This window comes from Lontra canadensis, unplaced genomic scaffold (genome assembly GCF_010015895.1).
Source record: "Lontra canadensis isolate GAN:19392208 unplaced genomic scaffold, GSC_riverotter_1.0 scaffold29, whole genome shotgun sequence".
Classification (NCBI taxonomy): Eukaryota; Metazoa; Chordata; class Mammalia; order Carnivora; family Mustelidae; genus Lontra; species Lontra canadensis.
In genome coordinates, this window is record NW_022631023.1 from 19904540 (window position 1) to 19927271 (window position 22732).

The window sequence follows — 22732 nt, forward strand, 5'->3', positions numbered from 1 at the left end:
TTCCTTTCTCAAGAAGCCCAGTTTAATTGAACACAGCTGGCCCGAAAGTACAACACCTCCCTCCCCAAAACCCATAAGCTATCCTTCTTTACCATGTAATCTGCATGCAGTATGATTTCAGTTGCTTCCTAAATTATGTGTATTTAAGTACATTGTTCCCTAGAGACTTCATCTTCTTCCAAGAGGGAAGTTGTGCTTTTCTTCCCCAAGTACATGTATAGATAAGATGCAATTTATTTTCCCAGCATAGTATTATTTCTCAGTTGATCCACTGTTTACCGGGAGCTATGAAATAAAATGGACTTCCAGAGGAAAATAAATGTGTTATAGGACTAAATACCTCTACAGTTACATGTACTTGTATCTTTATTTCCATTGCAATATTAAAATTTATCTTATTCATTTCATTATTTGGTAAATATTTATTGAGCTTTATCAAGCACTGTGAAGGGCAAGTAAAATGCGAAAATTTTTATTGTACACTAACCCTAAGGAAATACATGTATTGATCTCATTACAGGCTCTTCCGTCACTATTGACTTTCTGTAGAATATAGCCAGAGGTTAAGCGAATTACGGTGTTTTAAATCATTGTATGGCTTGGCATAAGTTCCTTAGTGAACTTACAAAAGGACTATCCATTGGATTTCTTTGAGTCACACCCTTATTTATGAATGTATTCATGTCTTCATTCATTCATATAGACAACAAATAATTTTGAGTACCTACCAAGAGACAGGCCCTGTTCTAAGCACTGTGAAAACATCACTGAACAAAACAAACAACAATCTTTTCCCTCTCGAAGGAGGAGGTTGCTAGAATTAATAGGAAAATTATTTGAGCTAGGCAGTTTGCGTTGCACATTATAATTTTGTTTTTATTTACTGTAAGTTTTTATTTACTGTAACTATAATGAAGTATGGTTGCAAATTGTGGCTTAATTTTTCAAGACGTCATTGGTGGTCTTTTGGGAGCAATTTTGGTGATAATGGTGGAAGAAAAACCCTGTTTGGGGGATCTTTAAGAGAGAATGGAGTAAGAATGAGTCCACTATGATAGATAACTCTATGTAGTCATGTCACTGCAAAGAAGAGAGAGAGTTGAAGAAATATCTGGGTATGTGAGGGCATGAAGAAGGTTTTTGTTTTGTTTTGTTTTTCTTTTAACATGGTGTGAAAAAATAATACTATATTTCATAATGATGGGAATACTCTAATAGAGGAGATAAATGCTAATGCAAAAGAGATAATGGAAAATTTATGGAGTGATTTCCTTGAGAAATAGAAAGGATTGGATCTAGTACATAATGGAGGATGATTTTATCCAAAGAATGTATGGGTAAAGATGCTGGTATGCAGGTAGGTAAATAGTGGAAGTCCACAGAATTTTTCTTTAATTTTCTTAGTGAAGTATGAAAGCTTCTTTTTTCTTGTCAATTTAAATAAATGTCATCCTATATGCTCCCTTTACTCCCAAAATATGTATTTTTTAATTTAAAAATCACTGCCTTAACACTGATTTTAATCCTACTCCTTCTAACAGCTCTCATACCAAAAAAATCCATAATAGCATAATGGTTAAATGCATAAACTCAAGATTCAGGTTGATGCAGGGTTTTTGTTTTTGCTTTGGTTTTGGTTTTGGTTGGTTGTTTTTTCCAGTTTTATAGACTACTTGGTTTTGAAAATTTGTTGACCATTATTGTGTCATTTTAAGCAAGTTATTTATTTATTTATTTATTTTAAAGATCTTATTTATTTGATAGAGATGACAAGTAGGCAGAGAACCAGGCAGAGAGAGGAGGAAGCAGGCTCTCCGCTGAGCAGAGAGCTCGATGTGGGGGCTCGATCCTAGGACCCTGGGATCATGACCTGAGCCAAAGGCAGAGGCTTTAACCAACTGAGCCACCCAGGATCCCCTTGAGCAAGTTATGTAAACTATCTAAACTTCTATTACCTCATCTGTAAAATAGCAAAATAAAAATAAAAGTAAATGCTCCATAGGATTGCTATAAGGATTTGTTTAGATATTGACTATAAAAAGCCATTTATATAGCATCCAACAATTATATAGCCATCCAGTATTATCAATTAAAATGCCAAGGTATAAGGGGGCACCTGAGTGGCTAAGTGGGTTAAGCCTCTGCCTTTAGCTCAGGTCATGATCTCAGGGTCCTGGGATAGAGCCCCGCATCCGGCTCTCAGCTCTGCGGGGAGCCTGCTTCCCCTTCTCTCTCTGCCTGCCTCTCTGCCTACTTGTGATCTCTCTCTGTCAAAGAAATAAATAAATAAAACCTTTTAAAAAAAATAAAAAGTAAAATAAAATTCCAAGATATTAATATTGCCTTACATATTCAGTTGGCTAAATTAAAACAAACAAACTACACTCCATACAGCTCTTATTTCATTTACCCATTTCTCTGTTTAAGTGCAAAAATTTTCATTGAAGGATTTATATTCTGTAATGTATAAGCTCCTGGCATCGTACCTTCTTTCCTTCTTCTGCATTGTTTGACATGGACACACAATATGAAAAGCCAAAAAAAATATATATATTTATATATATATACATATACACACACATGCACATATACACACACAATATAATGTATAAACACCATACATATATAGTATATATAATATGCATTAAATAATATATTTTATATCTTTTATATAATACATATCTTAGATATATATCTTACATTATTATATCCTAGTCATTTAGTTTTAGACTCCCAATATTTAGGTTCAGAATATTAGTTTCATTTATCTTCTTAATGTTTAGAATTTGCCTGATGCCCTTAGCATCTCCCTAGCCATTCTTCACCTTCACAAAAATCTTTGGTTTACCAAACTTTTCCTTCTCCAGGTACCTGGAAGAGCTATATAAGAGGAAAGGAAAGAGATGTGGCATTTCTCTCTCAATCCCCTTGCTCTAAAATTTACTTTTTCCCCTTCTTCACAAAGAAAGAAAAAGAAAAGCACTACTTAGGAATCTAAGGTTCTTTCAGCTATAAAAGGTTTTCCTGCTTCATGTTATCATTGTATTTTTGTTCAAGTTTTTCTTCTCAAAAAGCTACGTTTTTGTACTCTGGGTATTTGATTTTACCTTGCTCTCCAATTTAAAGTTATCTTTTAGCCAACTTCAAACATTATTTTGAAGTATAATTAACATAAAGTGCTATATTAGCTTCAGGTGTCCAACATAATGGCTCCACAATTCTGTACATTGTTCAGTGCTCACCACCATAAATGTACTCATCTGTCCTCAAACAATGTTACTACAATCTTCTTGACCATATTCTCTATGATGCACTTTTCATCTCTGTGACTTATTTATTTTGTAACTGGAGGTTTGTACCTCTTAATCCCTTTATGTGTTAGCGAACATCTTATTCGCTTAGCAAAAACCCCTGTCGACTTCAGATAAAAAACTGCACTGCCAGTTTGTTTTTTAAGTCTTCCAAACTTCATTTAAAAGCCCACATGCACACGTGAAATGATTTGAAGAACAGCATGTTAGTGTCTAATTAATCATTTATCATTGTAATTAGTATCTAATTAATTAGTTATCATTGTAACAGATATAAATAATGACATTCACAATAAAGTATAGGTCTTCTTTAAGGGGTGGTTAGAGTTGTATTGCATGGTTAAGTCGGTGTATGCAAGTAGAATTTAGAAAACTATTTTATGTAAACCTTACATTCAAACTCAGAATTATATAGGGAGGCAGTAAGCTCTTCACAAATCAGTTCAAAAAGCTTAATCATGAAAAGATATTTTCATGAGCATTTGCAACCACAGGGCCGACAGACCTAGCAGGCAGTAGAGTTGAGGACAGACGTTCCTTTCAACATGCAGAGTTTTAACAACAACAAATGAATGATGACAAGAGCTTTGCAGAGCATTGTTAACAATGAATAATCTCCAAAGAAGGGGTGACACTGATACAGAAATATAGAGCATGTATATTTATCTATGTATCCATATGTGTACATACATAGGTAATGAGAAACAAGCATTACATTATTTTGTAGATCAGGATTAATGTACAATGTTGTGAACCATTCTCAAATTTCTATCAAATCAGCTAAAATGCATCTTTGAGAAGGAGATGAAAAATAAAAAGATTGTGTTTTCCTCTAATGAGAAACAGAAAACCAAATAATGTGAACAGAAAGGCACATGGGAAAAGAAAATGTACAATAAAATAAATGATACTAAAGAAATCACAAAGCTTATGTCATCATTTCTATATAAAAATGCTGGACTAGATATAAGACATGATAAGCTCTATATAGATGAAAATAGGAATCAAGGCTAAGACTGAAGGCGGAAGCCTAAAATTAGGACATTTTAATGCACTTAAACGGGAGTGCATATACCATCAGCAAACTTTGCCATTCTAGAACTTTCATTCACAACAGGAGCATGTCAAAGCAGGCTTCAGAGGTCAAGCAATGCACCTCTTCCCCTACATGGGATGGTGCTCTCTGGCTTGATAAGAAAATAATAAACTTACCTTCTGGGCATCCAACTCTAGTGCACTGCTCTTTACCATATTGTTTCACAGGGACCCTTGCTGCAGAACATGGCAAGAGCAATGGATTTGTAGCAGATAGAGGCATTGCCGAACTCTCAAAGCTTTGCTTGCCTCTCTGTTAACAGATGAAGGCAGAGGAACAGATGCCAGGAACAATCAAACAGTTTTCAGGGCGGGAAAAATAAACACTGAAGGAAACCTGTATCTTGCCAGAGCAGATGATCAAGAAATTAAAACATCTGATGATAAAATGCTTTGTCCAGATGGCATTTATCTCTGACTTCTCAAGGAAAAAGAATAATGATGGCTAGAAAAAATTACCATTCCCAGAGATAATTTAATTCTCTAGGAAATCATGGGAGGGTACACATTGCAGAAAAATCAAAACAAAAAAATTAATATATATAAAATGCATATATTATATAATATACGTACATATATTTGGGAAATAATATGAAAATCTTAAAAATTATAGAAGTCTTTTGCCTAAATCATGAAAATGTTGTGCATGTTTCCTATGCATTGCTAACAGATGTTATAATGATCAAAGGTTAATCATGAACATTTAATTTTTTTATTCCATAATAAAATATTAATGTAATAGTGATTATTGATGCTTTCCATCATCTATTTCTGGTTCTGCACTTGGGCACAAGGCAGAGTTGTTTTTCTCTATATCGTCCCCTTCAATTTAAGAGTTTTCTTGGTGGAGGATAATTCAACTGGATCACATATTTAGTGATGAAGGAATTAGTGCATCCTACCTGGTTCTACTGGGAGAGGGCTTATGTAAGTTTACACCCAATTTCCTCTGGGTTTTGACCTATGCATCTTTTCCTTTGTCTATGTTACTTTTATCCTTTAGTTGTAGAAAATCATAGCCATGACTACTGCTGCTATATGCTGAGTCCACAATTCCTCCTAGCAAGTCACTGAACCTTGGCGGCGGTCTTGCATACCCTGACACCATGTCAATTCCAGGTCAGGAGCTTTAAAAGCCAGTTTATGATTTGACATATCCCTTTTTCTGCTCTGGCAATAATGAATGCATGTGTTGTATCCTCCTTCAGCCTGGAATCTAAATGAGGGTGATGTAAGGCAGACTACTACTCTTCCAAGACTCAGTGAGAACTTGTTGTTTTATGTCATGGAGATTTTGGTGTTATTAATTCAGTATAAGCATCATGTCTGATTCAGATATTTACCAATGAAGTCAGGATGCTCATAGTAGACCTATGACTTTATTCAAGTTAATTGGTTTTAGGGCATATGTGATTGTAGAATATTGTACAAAGGTTTTACACTGTTGCAAAGCAAGTTGAAGTGCCATGTTTTGTTTAGAGAGACTATACATACTAACAAAAACTGAAGAATATAGTTTTCTGTTCCAGGATTATTAACTGTTATCTACACTAGAAACCCCAACAATTTTCCAATCAGTATGTCATATACCGTAACTTGAGGCTTAACATGCATTTTAAAGTTATATGGTAAACCCAATGGATCCACAGAAGTGAGTAAAGCTTGAGTCTAGATGTGTAGTTTGGACTGGCATACACATGTAAGGATATGAGCCCAATAATTTTCTGATAAGCCAAGAAATCAGACAATGGGAACTTTGGAGGTAAGAATAGAGGTCTTCCAGAATGTAGCTTTTATAAAATTCTCAGCTAAGTTAAAGAAGTTATCCAGTGGGAATCAAAGTGAAAGGAAAAAGACAAAAAACAAACAAACAAACAAACAAACAAACAAAAAATGGCATTGCTATAAACCTGCAATTAGCATCCTGGAAGCCTGGGGTACCTCTGAGAGGCACAAGGAGAAATGGACAGGAAAACAAATTATGGGACTAGAGCAGGATATTTCAACTTTAGCAACTGACATTTTAGGTCAGATAATTTTTTTGTTGTAGCCAGCTGAATTATAAGATGTTGAGCAGCATCTCTGGCCTCTACTGATCGGCCTCAGTACAGAAGAGAAGATACAGGGAGAGCTGGAAGCAGGGTTCTAGGTGACTTCACACAGATCTGGGACATGTGTTTGTCTTCACCTGTATATGAAAGTAGCAGAGAATAAGGCAGAGCAGAAAATAAGTAGTGTCAATACAGCTACCAATCTAGATTCCAATAAGGGGGCAGCTCAAGGCCACTAAGACCCCAGAAGCTTGTCAGTAGCATCCCCATGTTGTGATAACCAATACCATGTCCAGGTTTTGCTGAATGTCTTCTGGGGTGCAAAATCTGCAGGTACCCCTTGAATTAAAAAGTACTAGACTAGAGCACTAAGTAGAAAACTCATATTTGAAGAAGAATAAAGATAAAAAAGATCTGCTAAGGAGTTAGAGTACCTGGGCATTAAGATGATAAACTAGTAAGAGGGAGCTGGGTAGGGGGAAAATCCCAGGCATTTGGAGTAAAATCTGAAGATTGGGATACTAGATTTGCTTTAAACAATAGAGAAACAAACCCAGGAACCACTGACCTATCAAACTGCCCTGAGTCCAGGAATTAAGTCAGAATACCAAATGAGTTACAAGTGTCCATGTCAAGTAAAGTAGGTTGACTGGATCTATAAAGAAACATAGGGGAGACATTCAGATATATCATTACCTAAGTAACATGTCATTGGCCCATTTTCTGACTTAGGTCCTCTAAAGTTTTCAGGGGTAAAAAAAGCCAGAAAGTTATTCCCCACCCCCCCACCAAATATAGAGCCTGCTGTGTCTCTTCTCTTTCACAGTATGTGTAAAGGACGGAAAGACAGGATTGCAACCAGTGCTTCCTAAGGTTTTTAGATGTAGGGGGTCTTAGTGACAATGAGCTACTTCTTTGTTGGGATCTAGATGGGTAGCTGAATCAATACCACTTATCTTTTTTTCTCTGCCTGCTTTCTGCTACGGTCACGTATGAGTGAAGAGAAACACACATCCCAGAACTGTGTGAAGTCACTTGGAACTCTGATCCCAGTCTCTGTCCATCTCCTTCTCTTTTGCACTGAGGTAGGACTCAGAGACATGATTTTCCCTGGACTCAGGTTGAGTTTACATACCCTCACAGTCTGAGCCCATGACTTTGTCCTAATAGAATGAAATCCAGGTAGCAGGAATGAGAATTCTGACTTCATAACCACAACACCACCATTTATTTAGAGGATAGCTGGTGTTTAGTAAGTGTTTATTAGGTGAATGACTAAAATGTCTTGAAATGTCATTTTATTCACATTACACTGAATGTTCACACTTCAGGATATATTATTCCATCCATTTGGCAGATGAAAGAACTGAACATTGATGAGGTTAAGTCATCTCCCTGAAGTTACAGAGCAACTACATCACCTAGAGATCTGAAATTCAAACTCCTGTTTGTCTGATTTCAAAACTTGTGATTTTCTTATGCTACCGTGTTTCTACCATCGAGAGCAATTCTAGTGGTTTTCAAACTAAGAGTGCAACAGAATTACCTGGGGGTTTGATTACACAGATTATTGTGACCTAGCCTCAATCCTAGAGTTTCTTTTTCAGTAGGACTGGTGTTGAGCTTGAGAATTTGCATCTTTTCTTTTTAAATAAGATTTTAATTTATTTGAGAGAGAAACAGAGAGTGAGAGAGTACAAGCAGGAGTAGGGGATGGGGAGGGGCAGAAGGAGAGGGAGAAGCAGACTCCCTGCAATCCCAGGACCCTGAGACTATGATCTGAGCCTAAGGCAGAGGCTTAACTGACTGAGCCACCACCACCAACCATCACTGCCCTCCAACCCATGGCCAAGAATTTGCCTAACAAGTTCCCAGGGATGCTGATTATGTTTCCAGGGAGTCATACTTTGGGAACTCTGCTTCTAATGAATGAATAAACAAAACAACAACAAATCCACCTCATTATGGGGGAAGTCAGAACAGGAACAAAGTCTTGCCTGCAGTGTTTGTAGACATCAGGAGAAAAAAAAAAAAAAGGAGATGGAACCAAAAATGAGGAGCTAGAGAATAAAATTAAAAGATTAGTTACTTATCTATATCTATATCTATATCTATATAGATATGCATATATATTAATTATTCTGGGCATCATAATTCAGAGGCACATTTGAAAAATGCTAAAATTCAAATTAGTGAATAAAGGTAAAAAGAAATAGTGTTTTTACAAGCCTAGTTCCTTAAAACCATTCTTGCTTAACTCCCTTATTTAATTATTCATTCATTCAGTAATTGCTGAGTGCCTACTTAGTGTCAGATACTGTTGTCCATGACAGAAGACAAGAGAAAACAAAGTACATAAATTTCCTTTCCCCATGAAGAAAGTTATAAGATTTTGCTTTTTAATTTCATTATATTATTTTTTAATCCTTTTGTGATTTTAGACTCTTGTCTTTTTCTTCATGTATTCACCATAGCTTATCTACTTTACTCATTTTGCCAAAGATCCAACTTTTAAGTTATCAGTCATCTCTGTTGTTTTCTTCTGCAACCATTAGTTTCTGAATTAGTCAAGGTTCTTCAGAGAAACAGAACCAATACAGATGATAGATGATAGATAGATAGATAGATAGATATCAAGAGGAGATTTATTATAGTAATTGGGTCACATGGTTATGGAGACCAAGAAGTCTAATGATCTGCTGTCTTCAAGCAGAGAACCAGACAAGCCAGTGATGTAATTCAGTATGAATCTAAAGAACTGAGAACCAGGGGAGCCTGTGAGATAAGTCAAGATCCAAGTTATCAGGAGCTCTGATATCCAAAGGCAGGGACAGATGGATGTCCCAGCTAAAGGAGAGATCAAGAATTCACCCTTTCTCTATCTTTTTGTTCTATTCAGGCCCTCGGGGATTGGATGCAGGCTCACCCACACTGGTGAGCAAAATCCTACACAGATTCAAATGCTAATCTCTTCTAGAGATAACCTCACAGACACACCAAGAAGTACTGTTTTGCTAGTTATCTGGGCATCCTTTAGCCCAGTGAAGTTGACATGTAAAAGTAACCATCTGGGTTTCTATACCTAACTCTTATTTCTGCCTTTGATCTTATTTGGGTTTACTCTGTGATTCTTTCTCTAATTTTTCATTTGAATACTTAACTCATCAATTTCCACTCATGTCTTCCAATACTTAATTGATAACATGTAATGATTTTATGTTCATTCAAATATATTTATATATTCTATGTGTATGTATTTATATATATACATATGTGTGTGATGTATGCGTGTGTGTGTGTGTGTGAGAGAGAGAGAGAGAGAGAGAGAGAGAGTTTGTGTGTATATGTATGTATATTCTCCCAAGGTTATTCTCTGCACAAACATCTTTAACTTAAAAAGGTCGTGCTTCCTCTGCCTGTGAGATATACACAAATGTGAGACACCCACAGAAAAATTTCTCTAAAATTTATATCTATATAGAATAATTTTGGAGTGGAATTTACCTGCAGCAAATTAGATATATTATCCTAACCTTTGGTGGTACTAATGGGAAAACTGTTGGCAGTCTAAGAAATTCCTGTAGGATCTGGACTTTGTCCTACTATTGGCCTTGCATGCTGATAGTTGTCCCATTGCTCACTGAGTTCCAGCCAACTTACCTTCCTCACTGTGCCTTGAACACCCGGTTTCTTTCTCTGAGTCTTTCCATTGGCAGTTCTCATTTCCTAGAATATTCCTAAACCTCAATTCCTTGCCCCAAATGTCACTTCTCAATAAAGCCTACCATGCCCTCAAGTTCAACCCCTCCTGTGACAATCTTCATAATTCCTTTTCCTATTTCATATCATCCCCATCATACCTTTAATATGCCATATGATTTATTTTTTTAGAATATATTTTTGTTTACCATAAAATCCAAGTTCCTCAACTCGAGGCATTGTTGTTATTCCTTTTGTAGAATGCGGGTCTTTTACCTGCAGAACTTTTTTGTTCTGTTGAGCTGGTAAAAATCCAGCCTCTATTTTGAAGAGTAACTGGGTTTACTAGGCTGTGGACAGTAAAAAGGAGAAAGCAGAGATGTCCTGGGATGGAAATTAAGGTACAGTGACACAATAGAAACTGTGCTCCAACCGCTACTTCCCTTCCTTTGCCCATGGAATTTGTCAAAGAACAGGAAACTTTGAAAAGGAAAATTCTTCCTCTGAAAATAATTTCCTCCCTCCTTTCTTGGAAATCCTGTGGGCATTAGAATCAGAATCAGGCACCAGAGGAAGTTGTCTTTTGCATTGTAGTAATTGACTTAGAGTAGTGTTAAAGAATTACCTTTAATTCTGCTTTCTGTTCATGCTTTCTTCCCTTTGGTAACAAAGCATAAACCTTCTGAAATAACCTGAGGGATTGTGCATGTTTCATCTCCAGGGCTTCTCCTCATTAGGCAAAGCCTCATGGCGTAAAGTGTGTGTCAAGGGTGAGCATCCTGGGCCTCTAAGGCTGAGAGATTTGGTTTACATAAAGAGGTCGAATATTGAAAAGCAGCTGGTGTAATAATTCAAACTTAACTAGGACAAATTCTTCCCTATTTTCCCAGAAATTATATGAAAGTTTGATTTTGTTTTTGAAAGCAATACATAAAATTATAGAGTTATCAAATTAATTTCCCAGGCAGTTGAGCTAGGTGTTTTTTGATTTGATGGGAGTATAATGAGCAAAATATTATTATTATTTTTTTAAATCCTGAAAGGAAACCCTTAGAGTATGAGGTAATTTTGCAGTTTATAAACTTGGCATTATAATAACATTTTTCCATTTAGGTTTTTTCAGAGGAATGATGTGAACTACTCATATTTTTCTTTCTAATATCACAGCAAAAATGTGTGAGTGTGTGTGTCTGTGTGTGTTCCTTCAAAAGACTTAATTCATTACATGATGTTTGTTTAGAATTTATAGCTTTTTATATTCATAGACACATTGCTGTGGGACAAATTTTTCAAATTAGAATCTCAGGTCATACAAATATCACCTTAGATGTATTTTTTTTTTTTAATAAACCAGCAATGTTTATTGTATGCAATGACAGCTAAAAGGGCAATACTTGTGAATTCAATATAGTCAAACTGGTTTTGTTCATATCAGACTGAGGTGTACTCTTCTCCCAAGAAATAATTTTGAGTTGAAATTTTACCCATTGAAATGCATTTGCTTTTGCATTTTTAACAATATGAAACTTCAAGAATACTAGAATTAAAAATCCAGAGATGTTTTGATTGTTTTTATTAGAAAGTTGGAGATGATCTGTGAGGTAGTGGTACCTTTGCAACAAGAAAACTGAAACTGAGGCACTGTTCAAAATGAGGAGGACTGACTGGTCTATTTTATCACTGATTGATTGATTAATTGATTGAGTGACTCACTCAATATTTGTTGGGAACTTTCTATGTGTGGAGCAGTCAGTTGTATGTGGAAAAATTTAAAATAAGAAAAACAAAAATCCTAAAATCCAAGGAGCATCTACTTGAACAGTAAGATATGATAAATGCAGCCAGAATGTCCCTATTTTGCCCAGTTAATTATGCTTTTATAAACAATGAATACTGGTATCACATTTACCTTTCTAGTGACATAGAAAACCAGGATAAACTCGCCTCAGCAAGTCTCCTGCATTTGTATAGAGTGTGATTTAAGAACGTTCTTTACATTTTTCAATGGTTACATTTTAAATGGTCATATAAGTACCTACGTAATATCTTGGATCTTCCCTCTTGTCTCACAAAGCCTAAAATATTTACTGCCTTGCCCGTTAAGAAAATGTTTGCCAACCGTGGTGTAAAATACAAACATATATCTAATTCTGAGCCTCTGACGATATGAGGATATTTTACTTTATCTTTCCTGATATATATATGAATATAATTTCTTGATATATATATCAAAATATAGTTTATACATATATATTATATGTTTCTCTCTCTCATTCTCTTTCTCTTTCTTTTTCTGTTTCTTTCTGTCTCTGAGAGAAAAATATAGCAAATGTCCTCTGGGCCTACTCAGTGGATGTACTTGGTTGAAGTGGGAGTAGGGAGGGCTGATGATAGGTAGACCACATGTATCTGTTTTACAAATTAATGTATCTATTTTACAAAATCTTCATATTCCTGTATCTATGTTTTGCCAAGAAAGTTCTAGCATCTGAAAACTACTGAAGAGGAGGAAGACGAGGGGCAGGGGGAGGGAAAAAGAGAAGAGGAGGAGGAGAAGGAGGAGGTCCAAATTCCAGACAAACAACCAAGGAAACTGATAGTTACACCTCATGCTACCTGAGTTAATACAGCACATTTAGAATTTTTGGTATCTACCATATCAGTACATTCATATCAATTCAGTGAGTGATAAAGTCTATCCTTCTTAGTCTAACACCTTGGAGATTTATTCATAAACATATTCCTAGGCTAATGGTAACATAAGTTAACAAGAACCTTTTTATTATATAGGAGTATAAACTGTTTCCTATAGGGTCAGCTTCCATCTAGAACAAACTGACATCTGGCACTACTTAGTGATCTGGAGGTAATAAAGAGTGGCTCAGCTGTGTCTTGAAGATAAAAGGCACGTCTTTACAGGTCAGTTTATTATGGTTTCTTTAAGCAAGAGGGACCAATGTCTTCAGATATGGGAGACAATGTACTCTATGGGCAAGGAGGTTTAGGACAACTCCAGGTTTCAAATCTTCATTTTCTTCTGAATACACCCAAATGTCTGTATTTCCAATTTCAGAATTTGTGATATTTTATCTGTGAACTTAGCTAGTCTATAGTCCTGGTTATTCAATCAAATATTAATCTAGATATTATATAAGGGTACTTTGTAAGTGGAAGTTAAATTTATGATAAATTAATATTAAATAAGGAAGAGTATCCTAGATTACCAGGGTGGGCCTGACTCAATCAGTTGAGTGGTTTTAAAAGCAGAAGTGATGCTTCCAGGAAGAACTTCTGCTGTGGTTTGCATGTCCCAGAGGATGGGGCATTTCCTGACTGATACAGATGCATCAGGGACTCTAGATGGGACTCCATGGGACTGTGACCCAGTTCTCTTGGAAGGAGGATGTTGCAGGAGGTGAAATTAAACTGAGTCAGGAGTATGGAAAATACCATCAAAAGTGTTGCTTTGTAAATGACCTGTTCTTGCCCCAGTGAGGAACTATTGCTAGGGTACTGCCATTAGGAGCAAGAGGCTGCAGGAAACTTCTTCTCTCCCCCTGTGTTATCAGAGCTCAACAGGGACCCAACTGGCAAAAGTCATGAGTTTTGCAGAATCCCAGTCCCAGCATCTCAGAGCTGACCAAAGAAAGGTCAGTTTAAAGCTGAGAGTCAGTAGCTAAATAACAAACATATTGGTCATTTACTCACAGTAAGTGTCACAAAGGAGGATTTAAATGGAGCTCCCGGGGGGGGGGGGGTGGAAATTGCTCCCAGAAGACAGTAAGATTCATCCCCATGTTTGGGTGTTCCAAATACTATTTTTTGTTAGTGAGTATCACTGCCATAGCTACCTTGTAGTTTCAGTTCAATTTATCAATTACATACTTATCATTTATTATAAATATGTGTCCTATTAGGTGCTTCTATCATAGCCTTCTGAAAAGAAGCACTTCCAATTTGGGTACCTTTGTTCAGCCATAGTTTGTAACTGCAAAAAGAAAATCCCAAAACTTGAGGGTACATCACATGTGGTCTTCAACTACTAGTTTTCCTCTGGATGAAATTATACTTAGGTTTCTCTCATAAAAGCTGCCATGTAGTAAGTACTATTGACATTGAGGAAAAGAGAAAAGCTTCATAATTTTTAAGTGAGAATTCACTAGAAATCACACTAATTTCCAGACTATATATTTAATATTGGCTAACAATAGTCAATATATGTGAGGCTTTTGCTGCAAAAGGTTTGGATCACCACAAAAGATTATGAGTATAGTTCTGTGAGAACATAATGAACGCTCAATCCAGGGTAAACTTAAGAAAGAATATACTTGATATAAGAGATAGGAATGAAGGCCACCTGGGTGGCTCAGTCCTTAAGCATCTGCCTTCAGGTCAGGTCCTGATCCCAGGGTCCTGGGATCCAGCCCCACATCTGGCTCCTTGCTCAGCAGGGAGTCTGCTTCTCCCTCTCCCACTCTCCCTGCTTGTGCTTTCTCTCTTGCTGTATCTCCCTCTGTCAAATAACTAAATAAAATCTTTAAAAATAAAAAGAGATAAGAATGAAATGTAATTTCAGAAATATAAATCAAAGGGTATGCTTCTTGAGACTTATGTTTTAGGAATATCAGGACATTCTGTGGTTTATTCAATAGAATTGAAAATATAAAGAGATAAATTCTGAGATCTATTTGTAGTGTTAGGAGATACTGGAATATCCAGGTCTCATGCATCACAGTGATAGCTGGTTGTAAGGAAATATGATATATCATTTAAAAATAATTGTGTGGGAGCCTCACCACATCAGAGTTTTGTTCAGAAGACTCCCACCAGGGGAGACATTGCCAAACATGACGTGTGCTATAGTGAATACTTTCCGTTACCATCACCATGCCGATGAGCTGGCACATAAAATGAAGCCCAGCCTGACTGCCTCTCCTTTCTCTTGCGGCCGTCCTTGCTCCAGGCACATATTATTTACCTTCAGACTGTGCTGAATTTCAAATATTCTCCTTTCCCGAAATACTCCCTTGGAAAGATTCCACTTGCCTTATCACATGGAAAATCCTAATCCAACATTTCGATCAAATTTAAATGTTGGATGGCATATTTTAGATAAATGGCATATATCTCTATATTATAACATGGAAATTACCATTTTGAGTTTATTGTTCCTTTTAATCAAGAGGAACTTGTTCTATTTCCCCAATTGATTTTCATCGCTGTTTTACGTGTAGAAGCATTATATCTAAATGCAATAAGAAATTGGCTAATAACTTAGATTTATTATAAATCAATGTAATATACACATTTCAGTTTTTTAATAATGTTAAGAAACACAGAAGGAAGGGAAAAATCATCATCCTTCTTCTAATTTATTTTGTCCCTTATATATTTGGTATATTATTGCATAGCTGCCAGAATCAAGGACAATTGTATCTTCTAACCAGGAAAAAGTGAAACTATTAAGAAACATTTCAAGAAAGTCATTCTTTGTTCTTTCTGTTTATAGAAAATATTATTTCCCCTTAATTCCATGTCTGAAGGAAATTGCAAGTAAGTCGTTGGAAAAGCTGAAAGGCCAATTTAAAAATATTGTGCAACTGTACCAAAAACAGAAATTTATTTAAGAATAAGTGAAATTTATAATGAAAGGACATTGGATTTCAATAAAAAGTTTACAGCAGCTCCTGGAGGATGATAGGGAAACAAAGGTGGTGAATCCAAATTATCCTGGTAAATAGAAACTGTCACTTCTTTTTCTTACCAAAGCATTTTTAGCACTACGTAACACTGGCCTATGGTTTATATGGAGTTAGAATGGTCTTTGTTCAAATATTGGCTTTGCCACGAAAACTGTGTGACTTTGGCAAGTTATACAAAATCTCTGAATTTGGCTTTCCTCATTTGCAGGAAAGAGGGATAATGACAAGTAAAACATAGTTTGAGGATTAAGTGAGCTAGCAGGTGGGGACTTGCTTATTGTAATAGTCTCAATAATTATAGGTTCTCTTATTTAGACGTTTCAGCTGGAGATTACATATATATATACATATATATATATGTATATATATATACTCTGGACATTCTGCCCTCAGCTTACATTTTACATTCATTTGAGAAAGAAAAAGACAAAGAGACAGAGAGAGATGGAGCGACAGGAAGAGGGAGAAAGAAGGGAGGGAGAGAGGGAGACAGGGAGGGAGTTTGGCAGATCACACAAATGTGTCAGCCCTTTGTGTACTCTCAACACTTATACGTCGCCATACACATATTGGGAAGGCATGTCAGTTTGGGTTTATTTTTAATTACTGACTTCCTCCACTTGGGTTTATTGCTCTCTATTTTAGGCAATCATGAAAAAACATAGAGTTTATAAAGTGAATAAGCTAATGATATTCAGTTTCTTGTATTATTCAAGTAGCTCATTTTTCCCCTTCTACTTCAAAGCTCATAATGGTATCAAAATAAAGCAGTGGAGTGAACTCAGGGACTTTCGGTTATATCCAGTCATGAGCACTTCTATAATAATCTAGTTTCAGCTTATACTCCAGTGTTTCACGTCCTTGGGGCAAGTTAGGTTTGTGCTATTAGAGGAAGGTTATTGTCTGCATTCTATAAAAAATGTAACACTTGAGATGAAACAGAGCCATTTGTTTTCAGAGGTATATGGAAGCGGCAGTTTCTTTCTGTTCTTTAATTCAGGTGTGTAAATGCGGGGACAAGTAGGTCAATGAGGAAAGACTTAGGATTGATTAGTTTCCCGTTTGAAAAACATCATATGAACACATATGAATGTCTGAATTAAAAATTGGCTGAAAATGGACTCATTGTTCTCAGTGTCCAAGAAGCCAGGTAGTTAACGGGCTTGCTGCACTTAATTGTAGACATCCCCAAGCATTCAGCTCTGCCAATTTCCACAAGCGGCTCTTGTACTGGAATGGAAAAATGCAGGTGTATCATTGTACATGCCTAAAATCAATCCCAGGCTGCGCTTTAGATGCCCAAATAAGCATCTATGAAAAACTCTTTTATTTTGTTTTTAAAAGCAGAGCACTGGGATCAACATATATTATTTTAGATATCTTGAAGAAGGAAGCGTCAATATTAACTATAATTCTAAAACATGTGATAACAACCATGCAATGTATAAATAATAAAATATTATTAAATATTATGTGTTAAAATTAAACTACAATCTCTTTTTAAAGTTTATTTTGAAAACTATTTCAAAATGAAACCAAACATTTTATCCTTTAGGTCATTCAGATGAAAAGATTAAAATAACCATATTTAAGATGGTTGGTTCTGGTGATAACTAAGTGTTTTACTTTTCCCCTCATGCCTTGTCCTTCAAAGACCATTTAAAAGTTACAGTAAGGTGGGTGCCTAGGTGGCTCAGTTGGTCAAGCATCTGCCTTCAGCTTGGGTCATGATCTCAGGATCCTGGGATCAAGTCCCGCATTATGTTCCCTGCTCAGCAAGGAGTCGGCGTCTCCCTCTGCCCCTCCCCCCTGCTCATGATCTCTGTCTCGCTCTGTCTCAAATAAGTAAATAAATAAAATCTTTAAAAAAGAAAAGTTACAGTAAGGTGAGGTGTCTATATTTCATTTTGATTGCCCTAAATTTCTTTACCATTTTTAGAGTAAAGGCTCAGAAATATGATTCCAGCATCAGATCTCCACCCCTCCACCTTCAGTCTGTATAGCTCAGTGGGTCCATCCTTATATACAGATAATTGCCAAAGTGGTGATAAGGCCAAAGCTCCTTTGTTTCAGGACTGGGCACATGATCTAAACATGAGTCACATAGCATATGCAGAAGTTACCAGAACACAGGATTTTACTGATTTTCTTAGATGGAAATTGGTGGGCATCCATCTTGTTATCACAAAGGAAGGATCTGTTTGACAAGGAAGAGTAGAGATGAGTTGAGCCAGGAAATGCCTGAGAAACGGATATGATTTCGTTGTTTCTTCTTTTATACCCAGGCTTAACTGAAAGCAGATCTTAGGCCCCTGAACTCATCAGTTACATGAATCAATAAAATTAATTTTTGTTTCAGCCAGTTTCAATTAGGTTTTCTGTCATTTGCAACCAAATGGTCCCAACTCCATGTATCATGCCATAAAAGTTTCTCTTCACATTTTGCTGCTTTAAAATAGTACTATATTTATATTAACATTGTTTAAAATGTTATGGAAATACTTCAAATAATAGTATAACTTGATGTATAATTTAAATAACTTAAAAGAATTATTACTGGCATTGTGGCTTAATAAATCCCACATTTATGCTTTGTCACACACATCTTAGTATGTAATGTTCTTTTTCTTAGTGTATAAGAGCTACCATATTTCTTAGTAGGACCTACAAATCATGGGGGAGGAGATAAAAATAAACATTTATAAAACAAAATGACTCTTTTACAATACTTCTTGATCTAGTCTGTTGCTCATAAGTAGGGGATTCAATAGCCCTGATCTTCAGACCTTCAAAAATCTCTTAGAGAATGAAAAGTAAAAATGGAATTATAACTTTGCATCTTGACTTTACAGATGACACAAAATTTCATCAGCTCCTTCATGAAATCTGTGACTTTTAATTTGTGTCTCTTTCTCCCTTTTTTTTTTAATGTCTTTAACTAAAGAATGAAAGTGTTCATTAACATCGGTATATTTAGCATTACGCCAGGAGTCAGACTATTCTGGGCTGGAGGTAAGAAGCCTTATGCAACTTCTGTTTCACCTTCTCAGTGATGCACAGAGGTTAGACTCATTCTCCACCCTGCTTAGATGCAAGCTGTTGCCATGGGGCTCCAGTTTTGTGCTCTGACTCACTGTTGCTTGAAACTGGTTCAGGACTTGCTATTGCTGTGTTGAGTCTGTAATGGAAATTTGGTCTCTCACCACTCATTTTTCCCACCCTACTACTACATCTAATTTCCTGCTATTCTTAAGTGTAGAGGGCCCAAGGGCCACAGTTCTTAATTTCCGCTGTAGTCCCTTATATATTTTACCTTGTCCTGACAAAGAATTAGGTACATGCTTTACTTCTAGTAACTATTTTGGGGAATGAACCCACCTTCTGACTTCTCAATTTTACTTCTTGATGTCAACAGACCTAAAAATTCTATTACTGAGTTTCTGTAACTTGTTGGAGACATCTCTTAGTAGTTAGATGACTTACAACTGAATGGTGCTTTGGAATACTTCTGAATAGAGTGTTAAAAAGTTGTTGCTGAAACTCTTGGATGGAATGTTTTCTTCCTAAAAGCCCTCACAATCCATAGATGTTTCCACTATGGATTCCATATGGATTCCACTTATTCTAGCTTGTATGTTCCTTCTCAGTCTACATTTTTTTCCTACTTTTTCCTTAGTCTTCACTATTTCTATATCTAAATGGCAGATGAAACAGCAAAAGGATTTTCATGTTAGGAGAATGATATATACTTTTCATTTTGTAGTAGAGACAGTGATATAAGTTTTAATTTTAATTGGGGGAATCAAATGTTGAGTATGCCAAGAGGTTTGCCAAGAAGGCTCTGACCACTCTTTACTAGGGTCATTTTACAAGTTCTATTTGTAGTGAGCAGTTATGAGGGATGAGGTAGCATCTCTCAACTGACAAAAAAAGGCTCGCTTACTTGCTGATAAAAGTGGGAGCTCTCCAAGTGAAATACCGCCCCCCCCGTAATGTTTCTTACTGTATATTTAGGTGGATAGCCCGATTTGCATTCTCCCTTTGGGAACTGAGTCTCAGGGATTTGACATGATTATGCTAACATTAACTCCAGCTATTTTTGTTTTTTCTGTGCCTAATAAAGCTGTTTATTTCTGACCCAGGAGCCCCATGTTTTCTGTTAGCTTCCATGAAGTTATAACAGGCTTACTTGTTAGTTTGTAAGTAGGGTAAAATTTTAGACTTTTCAGAGTTCTTAACAATAGAGTCATGGGACACTTTAGATTAAGGGAAAACAAAACAAAACAAAACAAAACAAACAAAACAAAAACAAAACTCCCACAAACCTGTAAGTTCTGTTTGTTTTTCTTATGCTTAAAAAAAAAAAAAGAAACTCAATATACAGTGGCTAATAATTCCATAAGTGGCTAATAATTCCATAGAATTGTTGTACATACGATCTGCCTTATAAACATAAGGTAATATACACCTTCCAACATTATTATTCATAAAAACTCTGTCAAGAATAATTATTGTTGGGGAATTACATAAAAAATCCATATTATCCAACTAATAAGAATTGTGGCAATCATTTATTAATAAATTATGGACAATAGATTTTTTAATTTTTAAAGATTTATTTATTTGAGAGAGAGAGAGAGAGAGAATGAGAGCATGTGGTGGGGAGGGGCAGAGGGAGAGGGGGAGTCTTAAGCAGACTCCACACTGAGCATAGAGGCCCTTGCAGGGCTCCATGTGGGACTCGATCTTACAACCCTGAGATCGGGACCTGAGCCAAAATCAAGAGTTGGCCACTTAAGCAGTACACCCAGGCACCCTTGAAAAATAGGTTTTAAACTCTATGTTTCAGCTTGATCTCTCAAGAACTAAACTTTCTCTGGTGTTCAAACACAGAAATTTTACTTTTCAAACATATTTTATCTGAATACAGATATACTTATGCCTATCCCTTATTCCTCCCATCTTATCATTTAGAACGTGATATAGTTTTGTTGGGTAATTAGAATACAAAGTGATACATAAAGTTACAGTGTTTATTCATCTCATGTCGCTCTAAAGATCTACAAAGAGCAGGAACAATAATATGGAGATATACATTTCTTTAAATGGAACTGTTTTGACTGATGATACAGGGCCATCTGACTAAGACACATGAGGGCAAACCCATATAAGAAAGAGAGTGGGAGTTCACTATGAAATAGGCCAAAAGTTTCTGCTGTTCTGAACCTAGAATAACTGAGACGTTGGAAAGAAATTTCATCTATATCTGTGTCAGTCACTGTGTGTATCTATATTTCCATCTATCCATCTGTATCTAAAAATTAAAAATAACATTGAGAGAGCTTCCTTCCTCCCTTCCATCCTTTCTTGATTTTTTTATTCTTTCCCTCCTTGCTTACTCTTTCCTTTCCTGACCCCATCCTTCTTTCCCTCTTTCTTCCCTCCCCTTCCTACCTCCCTTTCTCCCTGCCCTTCATTCCTCCCTTCCTTTCTCTTTTCTTGCTTTTTTTTTAAACTCTTTCTTTTCACATAACAATAAACAATGTGCTTCCATTTTACTTTTTATTTTGAATATACTAACTGTTATTATTCTACTTACAAGGCATTTAAATTTCCTTGGAAGAAGTTAGAGATTAAAGTTTAAGAAATTACTGAAAGCATAAAGGAAATTTTAAGATTAACTTTTCAAAGACAATTTAGAAACAAATTTTTCCAATTGATAGCAGAGGTATGAGATGATTCTGCATCAAAATTTAAAAGAAATTTAAGGAAAAATAGATTTATAGTAAGACTTGGATTAAAAATAATGTCTTGCAGAAATAACTGGTGCTTGTATAATTTCAACTGTATTTTATTTTTAATTGATATGTAATTGACATATAACATTGTATTAGTTTAAGGTGTACAACTTGTTGATTTGATACATTCATATATTTCAACATGATTATCACCATAGTGTACTTATGTGACTCATTTCTTTTTTTGTGTGATATGAACATTTAAGATTAGTCTCTTAGTAACTTTGAAATATACAATATAGTAGTGTTGACTACAATCACAATGCTGTGTACTAGATCTCCAGAATTTATTTATCTTCTAACTGCAAATTTGTACACTTTGACCCACATTTCCCAACTCAACCTTAGTAAATGAAAACTGATTCATTATATTTGACATTGCAAGGATTTGAAAAGATGGGTGGAAATATTACAAGATAAGAAAATTATGTCCATTAATTATGACAAGAAAACTATACTCATTTGTTTGCTCAATGATCTTATAGTGACTTTAAAGGGACAATTAAGTGCATTTAAACATTTAAATTTTAAATCAAAATTAGCACTTCTTTTCTCACCACTGAGCACTATATATATATATATTTCTTTTTTTTTTCCAGAAGGACCACCCTGAGTGTAATGACTAGAAATGGATGCTCTGTATGAAATAGTGAATTCTCTTTTCTCTTACTAGTAGGTGGGTAAAGCAATTGGAAATACTTCAGCATTTATTCCTTGTATTAATGCATGAGTAAGGCAAAAGTTCACCAGAGCTGTTGACTTATCTACATATAAAATGTTGAGTGCTATCCAGGAGAGAGTGCTAAATGTTCCACAGCATTGCAAATTTGCATAATGAAGAAGAGAGTGCATTTAATTTACCATTAACATGTTAAACCTCTCTGTAATATTTTCACTCTGTAATTTATTTTTATATGCATTACAAGGTAATTGAAATCAAAACTGCAATAGGTTAATGTAGTAAAAGGAAAAAAAAGGTAACTATGAACTGGATTTGCCCTTAGAATATTATCATAAAGAGCCAGGATATTAGAGTCTATAAGTGTTGAAGGCTATTCATTGAAGCTTGATATTGG